The 21,284-nt window shown below is 48.7% G+C and overlaps 1 protein-coding gene and 1 long non-coding RNA gene across 4 annotated transcripts in view; one reads left to right on the top strand and one right to left on the bottom strand.

Moving 5' to 3' along the window:
- svp (COUP transcription factor 2) overlaps positions 1 to 21,284 on the bottom strand; it is an 81,796-nt gene that overhangs the window by 30,177 nt on the left and 30,335 nt on the right. The window lies entirely within an intron of this gene.
- The window catches only part of LOC147755603 (uncharacterized), a 72,394-nt gene continuing 71,402 nt past the window's right edge, over positions 20,293 to 21,284 (top strand). Inside the window, exon 1 of the long non-coding RNA XR_015328371.1 lies at positions 20,293 to 21,270. This is a non-coding gene — a long non-coding RNA (uncharacterized LOC147755603). The remainder of the gene's footprint in view (positions 21,271 to 21,284) is intronic.

Below are 21,284 nucleotides of genomic sequence, written 5' to 3'. Positions count from 1 at the left end.
AAAAACCACGCCACGCCCCAAACGTTTACTCCTCCTGCTTCCAAAAACAACAACAGTAAAAAAACGAAATAACGTATAGACAGGCTTTACCTTCATAGCCGCTTTGAGCCCGCACACCTATCTTATATATTGGCGGTATAGAACCCTGTTTCTTTTCTGTTAGAACTTTTGCTGATGGTGGACGCAGTGCCAATGACAACGCTACGGCGGTCATGCAGTGCTGCGGACAGAAACTGCACGAACGTGTATAACAGAAGGGATAGTGAGGAAGACGGGGCATTGCTCTAACGAAATCACTGTGCTCGTGCCGATTATCTTCTCTCTCACCCACGTGCCTCGCTACTGCAGCTTTGCCCACTGCAGTGGGCGGTGTCAGTTCCGCCGTGGAACTCCAGTTGCCGTTATTCGATCACTTTCGCCAGCCAGGAGCATAAGGTCCACCCATTTTTATTATCAACACTGCAAGTGTAAATATTTGTGCTATACTATATATTGTATGTTCTCTTACGATAGCTTCACGGTGCGTAGCATAGGTAGTGGAAGTAACACTGGCTATCACTGCTATCCGTAGTCGCTCCCTGGTATAATATTTTATCGTACATCATATAACTGCTGCCGCCAATGTTACGGTCGCTGCGAACTACAAATAAGCAACAAGCCTTTGTGATAACGACGGATGAACGAAAAAGTTCGTCGAATCTATCATTTACCTTCAAGGCGACCCATCGTAATAACGTGCCAACATTCACAAGTCGCAATGACAGACCCACAATCGGTAACGGCTGGCAGTTCTGGGTGGGCCGAAGTTCCGTGGCCCTGATCGAAATGCGCGCGCGTTGGAGCAGCAACGGCCGCGGCCTACTGCGACCGACCTATCGTTTTACTACCCCAAATAGAAATAGCAATATTATGGTATACTGTAGCTAACAAGTGTGGCTGAATCAGTGCTCATTATTATTATTATAGTTAGTCCAATTGAAACAGTGTCAATAAACGGCCACATCTTTGTTGATCTAATAAAACCTAATGCGTAAAGTCACAACAGAAACATAAACATCTTAAAGCTACAATGGTTACACCTCGAATAACCCGAAGAGACAATTTGACTCTACTACTTCGTCTGCTGTATTTATTAGTAGAAGTAATTTAGCAGTTACAGTTATTTACCGCATCGTTTTACACAATTGGCAACATGTTTAGATTTCTCCTAGTAGGCCAGCTTTCAATTTAGCACTTCGCTGAAGCCCAGATTGAGTAAGGTAAGGAACGAGTCTCGTTAGATAGGTACCTACAGCTGCAAATGCAAGCACTGTTCTTCCACGGGTCAGCGTGGTGAAGGCGGCAGGTGGATGAGGAGCCGAGTGGGTGAGTGGTAAACGCGTGGATGTGTATAAGACGTGGTGTGAACTCGCAAATTTCGGGAAGAGGGAGCGCGGAAAGGTTGGGGGTTGCTGGAGAGCTTAGAGAGGCGGGGGCGGAAGTATTTGAGGACTGAAGGAAGAGAGGGGACGGAGAACGGCAGGATCTGTTACCCTTCGACAGAGAACAGCCGGAAAGCACCGGTCGCGCAGGTCAGGGAGAAGGGGCGTGCGCCTACCGTCAGACTCCGCCCTCGCCCGCAACGAGATTACGGCAGCAGAAGCGGTAGTCGTTGTGGCGCCAAGCAACCGACAGACCGATCAAAAAGAGGACGTGGCTTCTCTGTAGGAGTTGCTGTTGTGCAGATGAAGAGCGATATGGATCTGAGGAGTCCCTCAACTGGCTTCGACCGTAGTACAGTTGCGGACGATCCCGAATTTTATGCTTCTCCCTTCTTCTTCTTCCTCTCCTTGACTGCTGTTGAATGCCGAAACTGACTCTAGCTAGGCGAGATCTTGCACAGATTTCAACAACGGTCGAAAATTGAAAGGAAACGAGCTCCTTGTCCCCATCGCAGTCGTAGAAACGATGCGTTGAGCCTGAGACGGACTGCTGCTACTGCCGGCACTTTTACGCCCCTAAAGGAGTCAAATTGTTGGAGCGCAAGTATTGTGGGGGGGGGGGGGGGGGGTAAGGTTGTAAGAGATGAGCAAAGCGCACGTAAGAAGGAAGCAAAGGCTCATCGATTTCTATTGAATAGCGCGTGTGGTCGGCTGTGCTTGCCACTGACTGCGTCAAAGCCCGCAGCACCCCAGTGCGACTTGAAACGGACCGCGTCTCAGCCAGTCACCCCCACTACTCGCTACTCTTTTCTTTCAAGAGATAGCGATGACAGCAGCGGCTCCGGCCAAGTCATCCAGTCGTCGAGCTCGCGAATGTGGTTTCGACGAAACAATCTGGCGTCCTCAGTCATTTTGTCGACTTCATTTTTTCCTCGACATTTGACTCGTCAGCCTTCGTGTTATCTACTTTTTGTCGCATCTATAATCTACAAAAGTGAATGGTGGCGTTGTCTCAAAATAAGAGGACAGGAACAGAGCAAAATATTGAAAAAAACGGATGAAGCGTACTCCGAATTAGAACCAGCCCAAAATCGGAAGAGAGAGAGAGAGAAAGAGAGCCAGTCGAATTACTTCGATGCTTGAAGGAGTGCTCGATATGGATCGGATATCCTGAAATTTAGTTGACAACGCCATTGATGTGATTCAGCGCCGTTACCAGGACATCCGTATGCGGAGGCTAGGAACGGTACGATTTCTCAAAGTTCGTATGAAGTGGTTGGTCTATTTATAGTAATTATGAGCCCTGCAATATTTTATGAAGTAACTAGTATCGATGTACTACTTGGCGTTAACCCACTCGATCTCAACGTATCGCTGTAAACGAAGCAGCCGAATTGTCGAGCAACATATTGTTCTTTCTATTGCCATTATTGTTGCTACTGCTCGTGACTTTGGGAGATCAAGACGTATCGAAAATCGTGTCCTTCGCTTGACCTTCGCTAAGAAGAAGAAGCTGCGGGTCACGAGGTCTTCAAGGCTACGGCACGGGTGACTCCATTGTAGTACCAGTTTCCTAACTGTAGAGATAGTGTTAGTGATGGTAGTAGCAGCCAGCAATAAAAAAACAAAAACTGCTTGGTAGCTCAATGGTGCGACCTTCAAAGATACACAGGAAGCGTACATATTCTAGATTCGGGGATTAGGCATCTTGTTTGTACTGGATTCAGCCGCCTGATATGCTAATGCTTGACGCCGGTTCCGGATGTTAGACTCGAGACACCCAATTTTATTAGCGCCTGACGGTAGCGACTTCCAAAAACTCGTCAATGGGGCAAACTGCGCGTCATCGTGTACGAGCATCACTGGTTGTGTCGGTGTCAGTAGAAATAAATATGGCGTACAGCGTGCTCTGTTGGACTAACAGTCGTCATTGTCATCGTCTATCTATACAGGCTACAGGATAACAAATTGTGTAAAAGGAGAGCAATGATCGTAAACTTCTGGGTATATTAGGTGTGAGGCAAATTAATTAAAACAAAACAAAAAATAAATGTGCCGTCAATTCATATTCAGTTGACTGCATTTAACACGTTACTCGTCTAGCCGACGCGTCGAACTGCCAAAATTAAATTTTTTACTTTCCTTTGTGTAGTTTTCTCTTGGAGAAAAACGATCTGTTCACAGATTTGAAATTGATGAATATTAAATTAATTATATATTGCTGTTTTTCCAGGTTTTTCCACAAATATTCAACTTCGTATTTCTAGAAAATGCATCAATATATACGTAATTATTTGGACTGGATGTCCTATATAAGCCTCATGCCCTATTTCTAAACTATTACGCCCATGTATGTACAGACGCAGTTATGAAATGGAAAGATGGACATCTATGAACACTTAATCTATCCGATTTTGTGTATCAAATATTAGCCAATATCTCTGAACGAATATTCATGGATGGCTTCTGTGTATTGGCTGATGAGTTGACTGCGCTCAACTAGATAAGCTGCTCGCAGTGACCCAAAGTAACTCCCTTTGCTTCCCTAATGGCCATGATGGCGTGCAAATGATTTAGAGTGTGTTGCATAGAAAAAGCGAAGAGTTGTTTCATGTTGGCTTACTTCCAACGTAACGAGGAAGTGAGCTCCCGCGTGAGAGATCAGGAAGGACATGCCCTGCTCGGGTGTATTGGTTTGAGATGGTCTTCGTGTCGGTCTACATAGATCTAGGTGTCGACCCGTCAGAGCTAGTGGAGGCGTTGGTCTATCAGTGAATTGCACGATGGAGCAGAGCGGTTAGATGATGGAGCACCGCGGCCTTATGCCTTCTGCCCTCTCATGTGGCGGCCGCGAGGCCTGCGAAAGTGAGCGAGTATATGCATGCCGAAGCCAGCGTCCACATCGCACAGCAATGGACCAATAGTAAGAAAAAAAGGAAAGAACGCGAGAGGGTGAGCAAAGAGAGAAGAGAAAGAAGTAGCGGCACGGGAAAATGAGGAACACGGATCATACTTCCTTTTTTCCACCAAAGCAACAATCTAGCAGCGGCAGCTGGCTTTTACCGCATCTTTTCCTCTTAAAGCGTATCCTCCTTATGCTGCTGTTGCACTCCGTGTATGCTAGCAAGTCTGCACCTTCTACAAGTCCCGCGGAAAGAAACTGCCAGATCGCTCATACCCTCCTCCGGCCTCACGGTTCTTCCTCCCCGTCACCAAAAGCCGCTCCGAACCCCTCACTAAAGAGCGCTAGTATAGCGTGCCACTGACTAGGATAACGGTGGTAGCTGCCGTATGTATATTCAGGCTGTGTATCTATACTTTGTAGACCCATGTCCGTCCATCTTCGCTGTGTATGTGTGGGCTTCCTTTTTACATTCACGTTATCGTGTGCGGCAGGCTAGAAGGAAGACCGCATAGTGGCGCGGTGGCTGAGCCACTGGTGTCCGTGCTGCTGGTCTTACGTGCCTTCGAGATCCGCGGGTAGCGAGGAACAGCAGGGCTAGTTGCGGCAGACTGCATAGGCGGCCCACTGATGATCAAGTAGTGAGTACCGACTACCTAATCTAATATCAGATGGCGCCTTGAGCGTGCTGTGAGTCGCACGCGTCTAGCTCATACAAGTTACCGAACTCTTGTATGTACATATGTCTCTGTATGTAAAAGTATGACTTGCTTTCTGCAGGTGTAGACGACCAAACGTCAGGTGTTCACCTCACTCCGTAACACCATCCAAGAACGGTGTTACGCGCGTACATCCTATCAGACGCAGGCGAGGACAAAACAAGTGCAAAGCGTTATACTAGCGTATATATCATCTTCGCTGGTTGACAGTCAGCTCAGCCACTTCATTTGTTCTCAAACCCAACTAACATCGCTATATTAAGCAGTCTCTACTCACAAGAGCTGGCATCGTACTCAAGCATCGTGGCTGAGACCTTTCTCAACATAATATTTTGAGACGCGACTTCTTTAAAAGATATGGCATCACTGAAGCAGGAAAGTGGACGAAATAGAAAGTCTTCGAATACATGCATGTATGCATCTTCGTAGAGAATTCCATCGAGTTGAAATAAGTAGTTCTGAGTAATGGACGCTTTCCCCTGTTCTCACCTATCGAGGTAACAGCTCAGCTTTCGTGGACGCTATTACTTGTCAAGGTGGCCACTCAGCATAGTGCACTGTCTGATGAAATCTTCCTGCAACACATATTCGCAAAGCAGGAAGGCATATCTATTGTTTGCTGAGCAAAGAATCCTTATCTCCATCTCTCCCACCTTTGTCCCGTTGTCTGAGTACAAAAGCGCACTTATACTCAATGAGGCAGAGCAGCCCCTTGGTTAGGGCGCTCGGTACACAAGTAACAGTACCAACAGCACTAAAGGCTCTGTAAGTAACTCTCAAGGGGCTACTCGTAAGCCCAGCCTAACCGAGAAAGCGAGCAAGTAAGCATCATGCCGAGAGCGTATTTAACATCTCTTCAACAGGTTACTGAGGGCCCGCACTTTGTTGGCTTGGCCCCTGGCCACGTTAGCTCCCCCTTGAGTGCAGACAGCTTCCTAACGACTGCTAACGATGCATAATTGCCTCGTCGAGAAAACCTGCTCGACGTCATTATCGTTGTCCTGTCAGAACTCAAATGTTTCGTGTGCCATGAAGAGCATGGCAGGTTAACATCTCTGTCACCAGCGGCATAGACAATGGCGTAAGCAGTGCTGCCACTCTAAGCCGCGGACGGTGACCATGGTCAGACTTTTTGCCCTGCAGAACAGTACGTGTCAGCTACGTTAGCAACTGCCAACGGCCGCGCAAACGTAATAACGCCGACTTTATATAAGTTCTGTCCATTTGTAAATTTAATGTAGTGGCCTTTCACGCCTATGTAATAGGTTAGCACGCTGCATGTGGCAGGACAGTGTTGTCCTAAAGCGTTTTTCTGCCTGTTGTCTCTTGTCTGAAAAGAAAGATCTGCCATGCATCCCTTTACGCACGATGTCTTTCAAATGTCGGCTATAGCATTTTCCTTTTTTAAAAAACCTATGACAACTTGTATTACATTTTTGCGCTATTCTGTGACAACTATAATACAATAGAGAGGGCAAATTAAATTTTATATGATTACTGCGGCTTTGTCGTTACTAACGCACCTCTGAGCGTGTTAGTCTCTGAATGTATATATGTAAGCGCGTATTACCAGGAGGGGCTACATTCTAGGCTGTCAGAAGATTCAGTACAATAGGTTATGGATAGTAAGAAGCGAAACTCCCGCTGTTCGCGGGAGCAAAAGTCCTAAGCGAGTATAGCAGCCCTTGACTACTACTATGAGACGGTAGCGGTGACCGCTGCTTCTGCGGCTTCTCGAAGTCAGACTGGTGGAAAGGTTAGTGGTCTGGAAGGCGATCATCATACTACAAAGCGCCACCACTCATAGAGTTACGGTGGCTCGAGCGTCGTGGTCGCTCATGCCGCTAAAGAGTGAAGTGTGTTCTGGTGGCCTTTGATAAACCGTAACCTGGAGGGCGCCCTGCTCAGCTACGCAGGGCGCTTTGCAGTCGACGAGCCACGGCTACCGCCTTTGCCCCGACCAACGGTCCGTGCGACCGACCAAGCGAGCGACGCCCTTCCCTTGTGTTGACGGTCATTCTTAGCTCCCTGAGGCCGCGCGATAAGGCCACGACTTGCACCCGCCAATGTATGCGGTGGCGATTGCGACTTGTGCTGCTGCCGGCTCCTTTGCCTCTATGTCCTCTACCGCTTTTGCTTCTGGTGGCAACAGCAGAACGACGACCAAATAGCAGTGTCATGGTCACCCTGCACGGGAAAGGACTTGCTTGGGCCGGGGAGACTCCTTTGCGGCAACTGCGGACGGACGGACGCTTGCTCCCTCCGTCCTATTTTCCTTTTTCTATATTGCTGCTGCTGTTATTCGGACTGCTGTGTCGGTCGACACTCACTGGTCCCGAGGGTTCTGCAACGCAAGCAGTCTGCATTGTTCCGTTGGCCTGTCGCATTCTCACAATGGGTGCCATGCGCAAACTCGAATAAAGAGGAGCTTGCTATCGGTTTGTGGCCAGACCTCGGCCGGCTATCGAATACGCTTTCGCGGACTGCGACAGCCCTGCAGAACAGTCGTGCGGTGGCGGAGGGCACCTCCTCCCCCTTACTTCTATAATAGCAGCAGCAGGAAGTAGTAGTGGGGCGGTAGCAGGAGCCGGTACCGACACAGTCGTGACATCCACCCCCGACCTTCGCACTCCGTAAAATGACGCGAAGTGACAACATCTTCAACTGGCTGTTCGTTGCCAACCGCCCGTGAATGGAAAAAGAAAGAGGGTGATTTGCAGTTGTCCACCGGCATCAGTACGCCAATGCTTACCCATACATAAACAGACAGACACGTATAGACACACACACAAGTAATACTGCTCATGCGACATCCACTCTTACACAGGTTCCATTATTTACATGGAAATGTGACGTTGGCAGAGAAGAGAATGAATTTCGCGACTGCACACTTGAGACAGGTTTAACCATTAGTCGCAAATAGAAGTTGGACGGTTAGTCCTAATAAGTTACCCTAAGACGTACTATCTTAATGACAAAAGAAGTTATTGACCAATACTCGTCGTACTTAGAAGTTATTGTCATTTCTTAAGTTGTGTCTTGTTTTTTTTACTCTACTAAGTTACCGTAGTACACCAGTGAGTGGCATACCATAATTGCATTCCCCTGGCTTCTGTTTTTGAATTATTTCATTTACAATAACCTGTACACACACATATATACAGGTGCTGAGATGACGCGAAAACGTTAAGCAATCCAAGTCAAATTTTTGTGAAAAAGTGAATTGTTCAGGGCAATTCTGGTGAAATGGCCTTACATAATATTTTACTATAATTCTTCTTGGATGTCCCGTCAGACATTTCTGCTTTCCTGCACGAACTGTCGATTCCGCCGTTGGCAAAAAAAAGCAAAAAAGAAAGCACTGAAGACTCATTGCTGCTTCTTTCCTTGGAGGGCATCAGCGGCAGCAAGCCAATCTAAGGAACAGCGAAGGTATATTTGGCCTCCACTTACTGACTTACCGACTTCGCCGACGTTGTTCGCTGGCTACGCATGACGGGCCACCGCAATACGTTAGACGTCAGGCGACGGTTACGTCGTTTACTCTCTTATTCAGTCTTCTCTCTTCTTCTATATGGGCCTATTTAAATGAGGGAACACGAATGAGCTGTTCGTTGTAACACTGTTGTAAACAGGGCGCCACAACGTTGACACGGTGCGGACAGCGGGTTGACTTGTACCGATTGTACGCGAAGTTTAAGCACCAAATAGTTAGTTAAACAACCAGAGAATTGCCTGCTCTTCGGAAAAAAACTTCCCTTAGAGGCTACAGCGACTCAGGGGAAACATCCCGTCCCGAACGGGACGACACCACGTGCTTCTTTAGCTTACGATAAGTCGTCTCAACTGTAGTAGTGGTCGTGATACAAAGGAACGTTTGCTGATGCACTACCATACTACAGTAATAACGAAAAATTCTGATAATGTCACGAGTCGTAGCAAGAACGTCGTAGAATTGCACGAAGACCTGCAGGTACGTCGGACTGAATCAACACATCTCCTGATGACGTCCTCAACGTAGTTTGAATTTTTTTGGTTGCATAGATAAGAACACTTTTAGAATAATTCTTTCGCTTAGCATTTTTCATTTTGATCGTTTTGCATCACAGGCGTGTTCAATATGTTGTACTCCATATCTCTGCCAAGAAACACATTTGTCTGTTGCTATACGTCCGGCTCAAGATTGAGACGTGCCTTCACACAGTACGAAAGGCTTACTCATCGACATAGACCCCTGTACGTCGTGTTGACGTTAGTAAAATACACGTAATTGCCGTCAATTGAATATCCGCCCCCTGTGCACTGAATACAACAAAATGCTATTTTAATGATCCGGCAACATTGTCCCGTCCAGCGTTGTGTCCAACATGATGAGGATCTATTGTTTCGCATATGTTGATTTAATTACGGTAATCCCATTGCCATACCCGTAAATGATTCGTCCCGACTAAGAGTCATCGTGTCATAGCAGTTGATAATCTATTCGTTTCGCCAGAGACTACACCGATACCTACTACTATGATCATAGCACAACCGTCTACAATGGTGTTGCCTACGGCAGTCCCGCCCCTTTGGTAAATGTTGCATATGCATCAATATGTTACCAAGTGGTGACACTGGTGACCACGGGTGCAAATCGTGTCGGAAAGGATTCGTGGCCTAGATCGGCGCAGAAAACGTTCGGCGTTAGGATTTAATAGACCGCAGTTGCTGATCATTCGCTTGGCGAACGTTACCTAACATTTGCTTATCATGTGATAAACCTGGTTTGGGCTTTCCTTGTTGACTTCTGATAACTTCGTAATGGCATATCGTGCCACGCTGGAGAAAGTTGCGGTAAATGGAGTATCTGTTCCACTGATAATGACGAACTTGTCCGCTGTTTAATTTTGATACCCTCGTATGGGCAACGACGTTTTTAAACGGCCACACTGTTTGTGCGTCTGACGCATGAGCAGGTGAACATTAGACGATTATCAACTTGTTTCCAGGTTATCACGAGGTCATCAAAACGTTACATGTGCGTATTAATACCCTCACACTTTTCTCTTCACAATATACGCTTCGTGACGCTTCCGCCTTCTCCCACCCCCCAGACACCCGGCCGCGGCCTCTCCAGCATCGGTAAACCATTGTCGCGTTTGTTGTGGGTTGCACCCTCAAAATACAACTGATGCTGCTACCGCTGATGTGTATTTTGTTCATTAGTGCACAGTCAGTCATTGTCCGCACTTTCTGTATATCCATTCCATTATTATGAATCCGATGCCGTTTTCGGGACTCCCCCATCAGCCAAAAACCGGTTCACACCAACCGGCTGTAGCCGCCGGTCTCTGCGTGATTCGACGATTGTTGGTCGAATGACTAAGGGATGAACGTAGTACACATATAGACACGCAATAGCAATAGCAGTAGATTCGTTTTCACGATAGCCGTAGGTCAGTAGAGGAATTTTTTTGGCGACTACTCCACGCCAAGTCGTTTGTTGGCCTGGGGCGGGTAATAGTACATCCCAATTGCACGATGAACCCACGTATCACAACCGTTAACCAAGAACTGAGCTGGTCGACCGCTGATCACCTCGTGGTAGCACCACCAGCGTCGCTAACAGTACTGCGTCAGCCATCTCAAAAGGACACATGCGTCGAACTGATGAGCCACTCTGGCGGCTATTGTCGTCGTCATTGTTGCTGTTTCTTGACGGTGTTGCTGTCGACAACGCTGCTAGTTTCTGCTGACGCCGGTGTGGTTACTGCTGCCCATTTTGAACGAGGAGACCCGACAGGCCAGCAGACATCAAGCAGCTAGGGAGTCGCTTCATTCATTCAGTGGTCGAATTCAACGGAGCAACTAGGGAGTGACTGGTCATTCGAACAGACACCTGACTCTCGAGATGTGGTCGTCACCGCCACCGCCACGGTTATTATTACCTCGTACCTCGCCTGGGTGTTCAGGCGACAAGGTGACGACGATACAGCGTCCATGCTTTGACCGCTAGTGGGTTAGGAAGCGAGTCGGTGCGCTCACTGACCGGCTCCCTGACTGGCCTATGAAATGAGTGATTACCGACCGTTGTGCCTACGATACATATGCCGATCATTACCCCGTATAAATCAATCAGGCCATCCGACTCTGTCCAGCGTTTTAAATCTCGTCTCGATGCTGTACGCCCACAAATCACGCGCGGCGCAGTGGGCTGACTCGTGCAAATCGGATGCTTACGTGCGGCTAGATACGCGCATCGAACTGCATACATTTGGATGTTTGCAACGTCAAGTAGACTGCTGGTAGTATTAACTCATAAGCAGCGGGACTACGCTGGGACCGGCGACCGTATCGCGTTGCTTGCTGGGCACATTTGCTGCTTCTGATCATCATAGACAGCACGGGTCTGTGTGTGACAACGGAAGTAGCAGCATCAGCAGCAGCAGCAGCTGTCGATCGGTGGAGCAGAACACGCTGAGACGTCACCGTGGCATACACATACATACGCAGATAGAGAGAATAAGTTCAAAAACACTTAACAGCAAGTTAGCATAATGAAAAGATGGATGCTCTATTTAGGAGAGCTGTGGGCAGCCTAGGCGAACGCGCGGTAGCTACCAGTTAGGAGAACGACCAAAAGTAGGAAGAAGCAGCTGACGGCGACGCTGGCGATTATGAGAACGCAGGCAGTGTGGGCGTTAGAATTTGACTGCGGCAGTTCGATGACGCACGGAAGTCGTTCGTTCTGTTAGCGCCATGGAGTCGCTACTGCCTAGTAAGCAATAAATAGGTTGGACATGACCGCGATTGTGATCATAGTACGTCCTAACAGCGCTAGTTTCGTTGCTGCTTCTCCTCGTTTTACTACTCGCTACTCGAAGCAGTAGTAAGTATTCTGCTTCAGAGTAGCGGCCTGCACTGATCTGCCAGCCAGCCAGCCCAGTTAGTTCGGCCCAGCCGACAGCTCGTGGCGGCCCAGAGGCTTGTCACCGCTACAACAGCGCTCGCATTCTTTCTCGAATAACGGTAGTGTAGCACGGTGGCACATTCTGCTGCTGCCGCCGCCGCCGCCGCCGTTTAGTTAGACAAGTGGACGTCCACGGACCAACGGCACAATGACGACACGCTTGTACGCGCCCACGCGCCGCCCCCACGCGCACGCCAGCAAACGCATAAGAGCATTCAGAGCTAAGCAGATAGACAGAAGCACAGGCAGAGAGCTAGTCACCGTTGCTGGCGTCATCGTCCATCGCATTATGTTACCTTTAGCAACAACAACACCCCAACTATATATAGTAACTTGGTCATAGCAGCTTCTGAAAGCGTACAAACAGGCAGACACCGCTGCGGCTGCCGATTATATAACTGTGTATCACGGCACACGCCCACTCTAACGGGTGATACGCGCTGTTGGAACTATTACTAGCACTAGATAGAAACGCAGCGGTGAAACGGACGCCTTAACCGGCGGCGCCGACACGGGCTACTGCGTAACGCGCCGCCACTGCTGTTGCCGCTGCTACAACGACCAATAAACGACGAATGAACGCGATCAGGGCGTAATTGTTACGCATTCAGTTCTGTTACGCTTTCGGAATAGGCGCACGTGGCACCGCCTGCTTCGCAGATCGACCCGCCCTGACAGCAGCAGCAGTAAATAGCATGCTCATGAGAAATGCAATAGCAGACGCGAAACCAATCGAATGACTGACTACTGCCAACGACCGAATGAACTGATAGCTTGAGCAGGTCCAACTGCATAGTACCTTCCAACCCCGATAACTCTTCGATAGGCGAGCCCCCTAAAGAGCCTTTTTTGAGCCAACATGCGTCGTCTCACACTATTCACAAGCAAAAATAGAAAGCACTTAGTGTCGGATTTTCTAATCAGACATCTGTACAAGCTAATTTCAATTGACGCATTTTGATCGGTCGCATCGTCTGTCAGCTGACAAGTGAATCTCAGCTGATGGGATGGTACTAAAAAAGCGGTATAAAAAAATGCTCTTCTGTTAGTTCGAAGATGTTTGTTTGGCTCCATTTAGTTCTATAGAAAGACGAACTGCCATGTTGCGGACGACACAGCGACCAAATCTTTATGCAAAGCCTCTTGGTGACGCAAAACATAAAGCCAATCTTCACATCTCCTATGTACACTGCCCGAATTTGCTCTTTGTGGAGTATCTCGTGCAGAAGCCTTTTTTCCTCTTCATTCCCTTTTTTAGTCCTCGAGGAAAATCGCTTTCGTTCCAGCATCGAACCGGTTGAGCTTTAGGATTAAAACGTTCATCTCTATTACAGAGCACCCTGATGCTGCTTTACCACAGCCATTCAACTGCTCTCAGTTCCGCCAAACTGTTCTGCAGCTCGCTCGTACGCGCTTATGGGCGCTCAAGTCTTTCCCCGCGTCGACCGTCATCGGCGTCTGCCTTTTATCTCTGCCTTTCCGTAGCGTGCTTCTCTAGGCGACGTCGAGGTTATCGCCCATGAGTGCGCTTCGTCATATTTGATCTTCGTTGGTCGACGCTACGCCCTTCGTCCAGCACTCCCGTTTGCCGCACGTTTACCCCCTACCTACCTCTAGCCTTCGTCCTGCAACCTCCAACCTAAAAGTGTTCGTACCCCTTTCGCACGCCGGCCAACCCGTACGCCATTCGCCTCTATACTACGACTATTGAAGGGGTTGGCGACGTTGACGACGCTAGACTAAGTGTGATATGGAGGCAAAAATGGCCAAAATGTTTAAGTGCTGATTGATCACCTAATATAAAATCACCAACCACAGCCAGCAGACAGCATTTCACCACAAAGACTGTGCCCGGAACAGCAGGCCCTATGCTAGTCAAGTCATGCAAGAGTAGATGTAGTAGCAGGCCTGTCTGCCTGTCCCGATCTTTCTTTCTTTCTTTTTCTCCTGCCCGCATTTACCCTACTAACACCCATCGAATCTAGCACCTCGCCCAGCGCCCCTCGCGTACCCCTTGTGGTTTCGAAAAAGCGGTGGCGCCTTTCATAGCCTATCAACTTTAAACTTTGCCCATATTTGAGATGGTATAGAGAATTTAAAGAATGGGTCATAATTGAAAGAGCTGATAAGCAGCCACTACGGCGATGGAGAATAGCAGCGACACAGAAGCAAAAGAATGGATCGCCAACCGTATTGGCGCTGCCGGTTGCCGCATGTTTCTGTACGCAAGAGTGCTTTACTTTGAGTGTGACTACCGCGAATAGCTAGCTAGGTAGCTTATTATATTTGACCAGCGCGAACTCATCGATCCATAGGTTTTTCTTCAGCAATATTACGGCCATCTAAGCCAGCCGATTTTCTTGACGGAGACCGCACGATTTCCCGATCGAGCTCAATGCGAACCTGTGCATTAACACTGCTAGCGATAACTCTGTTTGCAGTGTTCAAAGAACTTGAAATCAATAACAGGAGAAGCGACCAGTTAGTTCTCGTGAGCACAAACTGTTTAATAGGCTTGATGAATATTATGTAGGGCCCGATTTACTCGATCAGGTAGTAAAGATCGTTTTAGCAGTTCCATCCGCTAAAGTGGTCTAACATCCACCGTAGCCGTCTCATCAACGTATACTCAGTTGTTATTTCAATATGTGGTAAATACTTGATTTTGATACGGACGCAAAATTGATAAGTAGAGCAGCTGTGTGTCGGAGACCGATGACAAAAAACCAACCGGTTACCGAGTGTACCTTACGTTATCTATTCCTCTGAGGAATCTTCATCTGTTAAGACGGTATTCTTGCGTTGTCCAAACTTTGTTATTAGAACGATCAGGCAGGCAATCAAGCCAGCGGTAATTTTTTTTGCTCTTTCTGCTTCTGTCGTCTCGTTTGCCGGGAGCTTGTCGACTGGCGAGCGACAGTGGGCAAGATGACAAGCAGTGCTGAACTTTTACGTTGCCTTTCCTTCGCGTAAGGCCAGTTGCTCTGCTGGCCTTCTCTTTGGTTGTACGTCTCTTTCAGAGATGAGCGATTCAGTTCGAGCACGCCGGCGTGGCTGACTGGCTTTCGATGAGGTGGCGATATTTAGTACATGGAAAAACGCTTAAAGACCAAGCATTTCTCCCCTGCTTTCGGCTACCGGCCTCCCCTCCAGCAGCTTCCTTCGACCAGCAATCGCTCATAGGAGATTAGTTTTTCCTGCTAGCTGGGAGCAGCTGCAGCTCTACTGGGACAGGGGCGGCGGCAGCGGTGCTAAGCGCCAATGAACCTCCGACAGCACTGTCGGCGTCGTGCCATACAGCAACAGCAGCCGCCGCCGCCGCCACGCTAGGCCGACCTGCAATACTCTCGGCGTTTCTCTTTCTCTCTCTCTTAAGCGATGCGTTTTTCGGGTGGCGCTCTGCTGTGTCCGATACTGTTCGGCTTCCTGAACGGTGATTTCTCGTCCCGCTGGCGCCAGCAGCAGCGGTGCCAGCAGTAATCGCAGTAGCGCAACCGAAGCGCTTCCTGCAGCAGTGAACGTTACTTGGCTCTCTCAATCTTTTGCGGTCTCTTCCATTGCCGTCGTCTCGAACACACACGTACAGAGGTACACAGAGTTTCTCCCTGTCGCACGCTCAGTCTGTGCCCCTCTTTCTCTCGCTCCGTCCTTCCCCGATTTCTTAGCGTGGCTGCAGCCGACTTCCTGACAGAGTCGGATCAACCCGTCACTCGGCAACACGACCACGAGATCGAGGATCAGGATCAGCAAGAATCAAGATCAACATCTATCGATCGTTCGCTCGTTTGGTCGTCCAACGAACCGACCGCCATCAATGGTTTACGAAGAATAACACGACAGGGGGCAAGGAAGGAGGGGCAAAGCATGGGGCGAGGCATTAGCAGCAGCTGCAGCTGCAGCTACAACCGTACAGGGGCTGTTAGAGATCCGAATCACTGCTGCAGCACTGTCAGGAAACGTCCTACACGCCAACCTCAAAGTAACGAGGGATAGGTAGCCCAATGTCGTATTTACCTCCTGACACCAGCTACAGTATAAATAACTAGTATGTGCTGCTGTCCGGTGCTGCTTACAAAAAGCTTATTTTTTACCGAGAGAAATGTTAAGGAAAGTATTCCTTGGCGAGGAAGTCTTCCTAGGCATATCGTTCTGTTTTTAGGTTTGCGATGACATTTCGCCTCATGCAGTCCACAAATCAGCGTTTACCGCTGGGCGTCTGTTCTGAGATGCTGACCGACTGTAGATAAGAAATAGACCCTGGTTTGTATGTTTTAGAATTACGAAACTTATTTTATGATATGCGAAATTCGTGGGTTCTAAGCCTGTAAGCATTGCCTGCATGTAATACCGGGCCAACTAACTATTACTGATCAAATTTAACCTCAGAAATGTCTTTCCGGCTTTTTCATCGGAGCCGCATTTAACTAGTGGATGAGCAATACATTAACACGCCTCCAGCCAACCTCATAACTCAAAATTGCATTAGCTTATTATTGGTTTCTTTTTGCTTTCTAGGCAAATTCGCTGGTGCCATTGCCGCAGCCGCTATAGCTGCTTGATCTATTCCGTTCCATAACAACAAAAAGCCGTCAGGAGCGTCATCAGCCAGTCAACGCTGCTGGTTGTTGTAGTATAGCAAAAAAAGAAGAGCATGGTGAAGTTCAGCTGTGGCAGCAGCAGTAGCATCTACCGCTGCTACTAGCGACTTACCACTGGACCCCGCTATTTGGAAACACACACACAGAACCGACAACACGCGCTATATGTGCTGTTTGTAAATTGGCCGCAATCTAATCGCTAAGAGAGGAAGGCCCGGGGCTTGTTTCGGCGGGCCTCTGCCACCGCCGCCGCCGCCGCCGCCGTCGTCACTGCCGCTCGTTTGCCGATGTTTTCGGTACTGGCGATCGCGGCAAGTGGCGCTTGTGCCAATGCTGTTCAATAGTGACGCTGTATCTGTCTGCGTGTTTGGCTGTGATTGTTCCGATGTGGAACCGCCGTCAGCCGAAGGAGATAGACAGTGTAGTCAGGCTGCGCTCGTCAGCAACCGATCGGTCGCCTGTCTGCCTGCGTTTCTACCCGCCCGTTCGTTCGCTTGCCGCATCGAAAACCAAGGAGCTCGAGGTCCAGTCACGACTTTGACCCTGGACGACGTTGCGTGGAACCGGCAACGAGCTTAGTTGGACGTCTGTCGTTCCGAGGTGCTGCTGCCGCCGTACGCAGTGCCGCTCAGCCCAGCCACCATCAACAACAGCATTGAAACACAAAGACGCAGAACACTTTTCCTGAGCAGAGCTGTTCTTCCTTCCGATACGTTTTCCTTCAAAAGCGTCCCCCTCCCTCACCACCCGGTCACATACCCCGTCAACTTCTCTCTTTAGTCTTCCTTTATTCGGAACATTACAATTCATTTCATTGCATTGCATTGCAGCTTACTCGCAGCTGTGCGCGCCCGCACGCACGCTCGCAGATATGACGCACTGTGGCGTGCATTTAGACACTGAGCACAGAAAAAGCTTTCAACACGACGGCGACGACAACGGACAGGCCTGCGAACAGAGACCATCAGTATTGCTACGAGCACCTGCAGCAGCAGCGTACCTAAGAATGACAACTGTTCGAAGCTGAGACAACACCAGCGGCAACATCATCAACAGTTAACAAAGATGAAACCGGCCATATAGACTAGCTGACCTGCGCCATCGTATCCTCCCACTGTTGCAAATCTACTACTAGACCCTTCTTTAGATCGTGTATAACAGACAACTATAGATAAAATTGTATGCTCACAAGCATATACACGTAGTGAATAACTTTGCAAGAGTCAGTCGATGGAATACGGCCAGCGCTTTCTTTTGCCGTCTTCTGCCGTCGCCGTCGCTATTAACACGATCTGATATGTATAAACTACTGCGGTAGAGGCTATTGCAGCGCTAAACGTTGCGTCGTAGACACAAAGGGTGGAAGATAGGTAGCGGTAGAATGGCTGTCTGAATATAGTTCTGCCTGAGTAAAAAGTAAAGCTGCCTGATCGGCCTGCGAGAGCATGCGTATTTGGGTACATGTGTGCGCGTATTCGTATAATTCTGTGCGTGACGGTGCCCTCAGACCCGATGAGCGTGTGAGCAGTCGACAGTCTATTGGAAACGGCCGTATCTGTTGCCAATTCAATAGTTGAAACTGATAGGTGGACGGATGGAACGGTGGCAGCGGCAGCGGCAGCGGCGGTGTCGTCGTCGTCGTCGTCGTTGTTGATGAAAACGATGACAGCGGTAACGTTCTTGTCTACGCTTCTGCGCCTGGCGCTGACGCGCCGGTAACACGAGCCAGTCTGAGGCAGAAAGCCACTACGATCAACAGAAGGTGGCAGAACAAGCAACAGTTCCGCGAGGAATCGTAATGCAATCAGCACCCGCAGCAGCATCAGCCGTAACGAAGTACAAACGATTCAACCGCCCAACGGATAGATGAACAAATAGACCAACGAATAAACGAAAAAAATAGAGCTCAATAGAACAGTAGTGCACCGAAAATGACTGCCTGAAGTTACGATGTCAGCAGCATTTCGCTGCAGTAGCTCTTTTGCTGAACGTTGGTTCGGCGTTAACCACCGACGCTCGCAATGACATCCCTAAAAAGAATTGTATAAATGATGAGTGATGGCAGAAGTAGCAACGACAGTGGGCATCGAGAGACGCATAAGAGGTATCGAGGCTGCTGAGGAAGCTACTGCTGGAGCTGTACAGTGACGCTGCCGACAAAGCAACGGCAGCGTCGATAAACTACGCCGTCAGAGCAGAAATCACCGCCACCACGGCGCAGTGGCGGTTTCTGCCCGTTGGTGCCACGACAGCAGCAGCACTGTCATAGTCAGCATGAACAGTGACACCAGCGTCGTACGTAGCAACAGAATCATCTACTGCTAATTCCATAGGCACCAAGGTATGCTAGAGACGGCGGTGGCGTATCGCCGAGAACGGATTGTATTTTCCAGCCGCAAACCACCGAAGCCAAAGGCAAGCGCCAGCAGCGGCATAAACATCGGCATTAGCACCATTCAGTAGCGTCCAACAACATCAAACGACCGACGCCGCGTTCGTATTGTACAGTACAAGCACACAATATGTACGGTCTAGATACACGCTAACGTCCAATAAGAGTGTGTACAATATGTGCCGATCCGTCCGGCTAGATCGGTCATGAGCCGCTGAGAGAGACACACGCAGAGGGCCACACTGCATTAACGTAAGAATTAGCGAAAATTGAATTATCAAACGTCTAGAAATTCTCGAAGAAGCATCAGTCCTGCTCGTTCTGTTTCTACTCCACAGAAAAAGGGAGCTGAGAAAACACAAGTTAGTACATCTGTCACTCCGCGCAGCTGCCGAGTGTGCTATGAAGTGCGCCACCTCCATCAATATTAGCAATTGACAGCAGTCGTGTGGGCATCTGTGCCTGCTATTGACCTTTTTTTCGTATGTGCCACATCCTTCACAAGGAACAGCTGTAGCAATAGTCACCTTGTTTGCTGCTTCGTTTAGGTGTCGGCGTACGGCTAAACATTGCTGGTAGAGCAGCGAACTAGCTACGTGACTTCGCCGGCGCCGACAAATTATTCTGTCGCTTACTTCGTTGCCTGTATTGTTTGTCTCTCACCGACGGCCCAACAGACAGTGAGTTCTCACTCACCACTTGTAGTAAACGATGCATGCGCTCGTGGGCGCCAAAGTGTTAAACTAAATAAAGTGGATTTAATCTGAGCTGATAGAATATACAAGCTGTTGACCCTGCGTCAGCCCATACATACGCACATATATATATTATAATGTGACTCCATCGGCACTGCGACAACTTTACTCGTTCGGCAAACACCTTATACTGCGTACAGGTGCACATACGTCCACAGACTCGTTCGCCGTCCATCAGGATTTTTCCATGAAATTTTTCAAATGTCAGCGAGATTTTTTATATGAACCAACAGCACACAGAGACTATGACGAAAGCTACTGAACTGACTAGTAAATTCAACGATTATGTTGCTCTCGGATGCTGTAGCATTTAACAATCGGCGTCCGTTGGACGCGTTTTACTATTGATATCGCCGCCGGCGCCGCCGTCTTTTTCGTTTCCGTAGCGGATTCGTTCGAGGCGACGGATGCCGGTAGCCTGATTGAGTCCATTCGATGAGCGTTCGTTCCCCAGAAGAATAGCAGCTTCGCTCCCTCTTTCTCTGATGTGCAATGTGGTGCCCGGCACCATCACCGCCCATCGTCAGAGTCCTCCTGCAGCCCTCCCGTCATCATCGTCAGCATCACCTTCCGAACCATCCGAATCACGACCCTGTTGTTGTTTATGGCATTGGTGGCGCTGGCTGTCGCCGCTGTCTGCTTGTATGCGTTAACCAACGGATAAAATTATCCCTATTGCGCAGGTCTCAAACTCCACTCAAATCGACTCGACTGTTTTATGACGACGGAGCGCTATCTTCGTCTTTCGTTGTAGTTCTGCCCTCTCCCTGCGTGATTCCAACTTTCTTCAGTTAACTGCCAGATGGCATCATCCCAATGACGGCGACAATCTTCGTCAACCGTGCAACGATACGAATATAACTAGCATTAGCAAAAACAGGCATTGGTAGAAAGTAACAATAGTCGACTAGCATCCATCGATCCAGGCTTAGCAGACGATATCGATATATCGTCGATGTATCGGGAAGATCCACTGACGTTACGATCCGAGTAGAAGGTCACAATTTGAATATTGTTACGATAACTACGTACGTCTTATACGGGCCGTACTCGTCGTGTAATTTGATTGTGTACTATCACTGTCTACGGGTGCTTGTAGTAACAGCTTTAGAACCGTTCCTGCCGCTGAACATTGAAGTTGTTGTGCCGTCCTGCTCTTTCTTGCCAAGAGCCCTGGGTCGGCTGCATGCCCACTTCGATATGACCGGGTTAGGATGCAACCTATATATTAATATTGAGAGGCCTCGGTGGCCTGTGTCCTAAAAGTTGAGGCTAATGTCGTCAACAATTCTAACGTGTTAATTAAATCGATCGGTTTGATACGCGAACGCGGGACTATGGTTATTTCAGAAATGGAACCGGTGTAGAATAAATATCTGCAACTTGTAGCGCCCGCTGATGGAAGTATCGGAATGCTGTGTAGAATCAAGCTTTAGTTCGTTTCTAAGACGCAACCATTGACTGACGAGCGACCATGCTAGCAATAACTATAGCTACACGGCCATGGCAATATTACCGACATCGACATAAGGTATGACCTACAGC

The sequence above is a fragment of the Varroa destructor genome, unplaced genomic scaffold (assembly GCF_002443255.2).
Source record: "Varroa destructor unplaced genomic scaffold, Vdes_3.0 BEIS01000005.1, whole genome shotgun sequence".
NCBI classification, from domain to species: domain Eukaryota; kingdom Metazoa; phylum Arthropoda; class Arachnida; order Mesostigmata; family Varroidae; genus Varroa; species Varroa destructor.
This window is presented reverse-complemented; position numbering and strand designations above follow the sequence as displayed.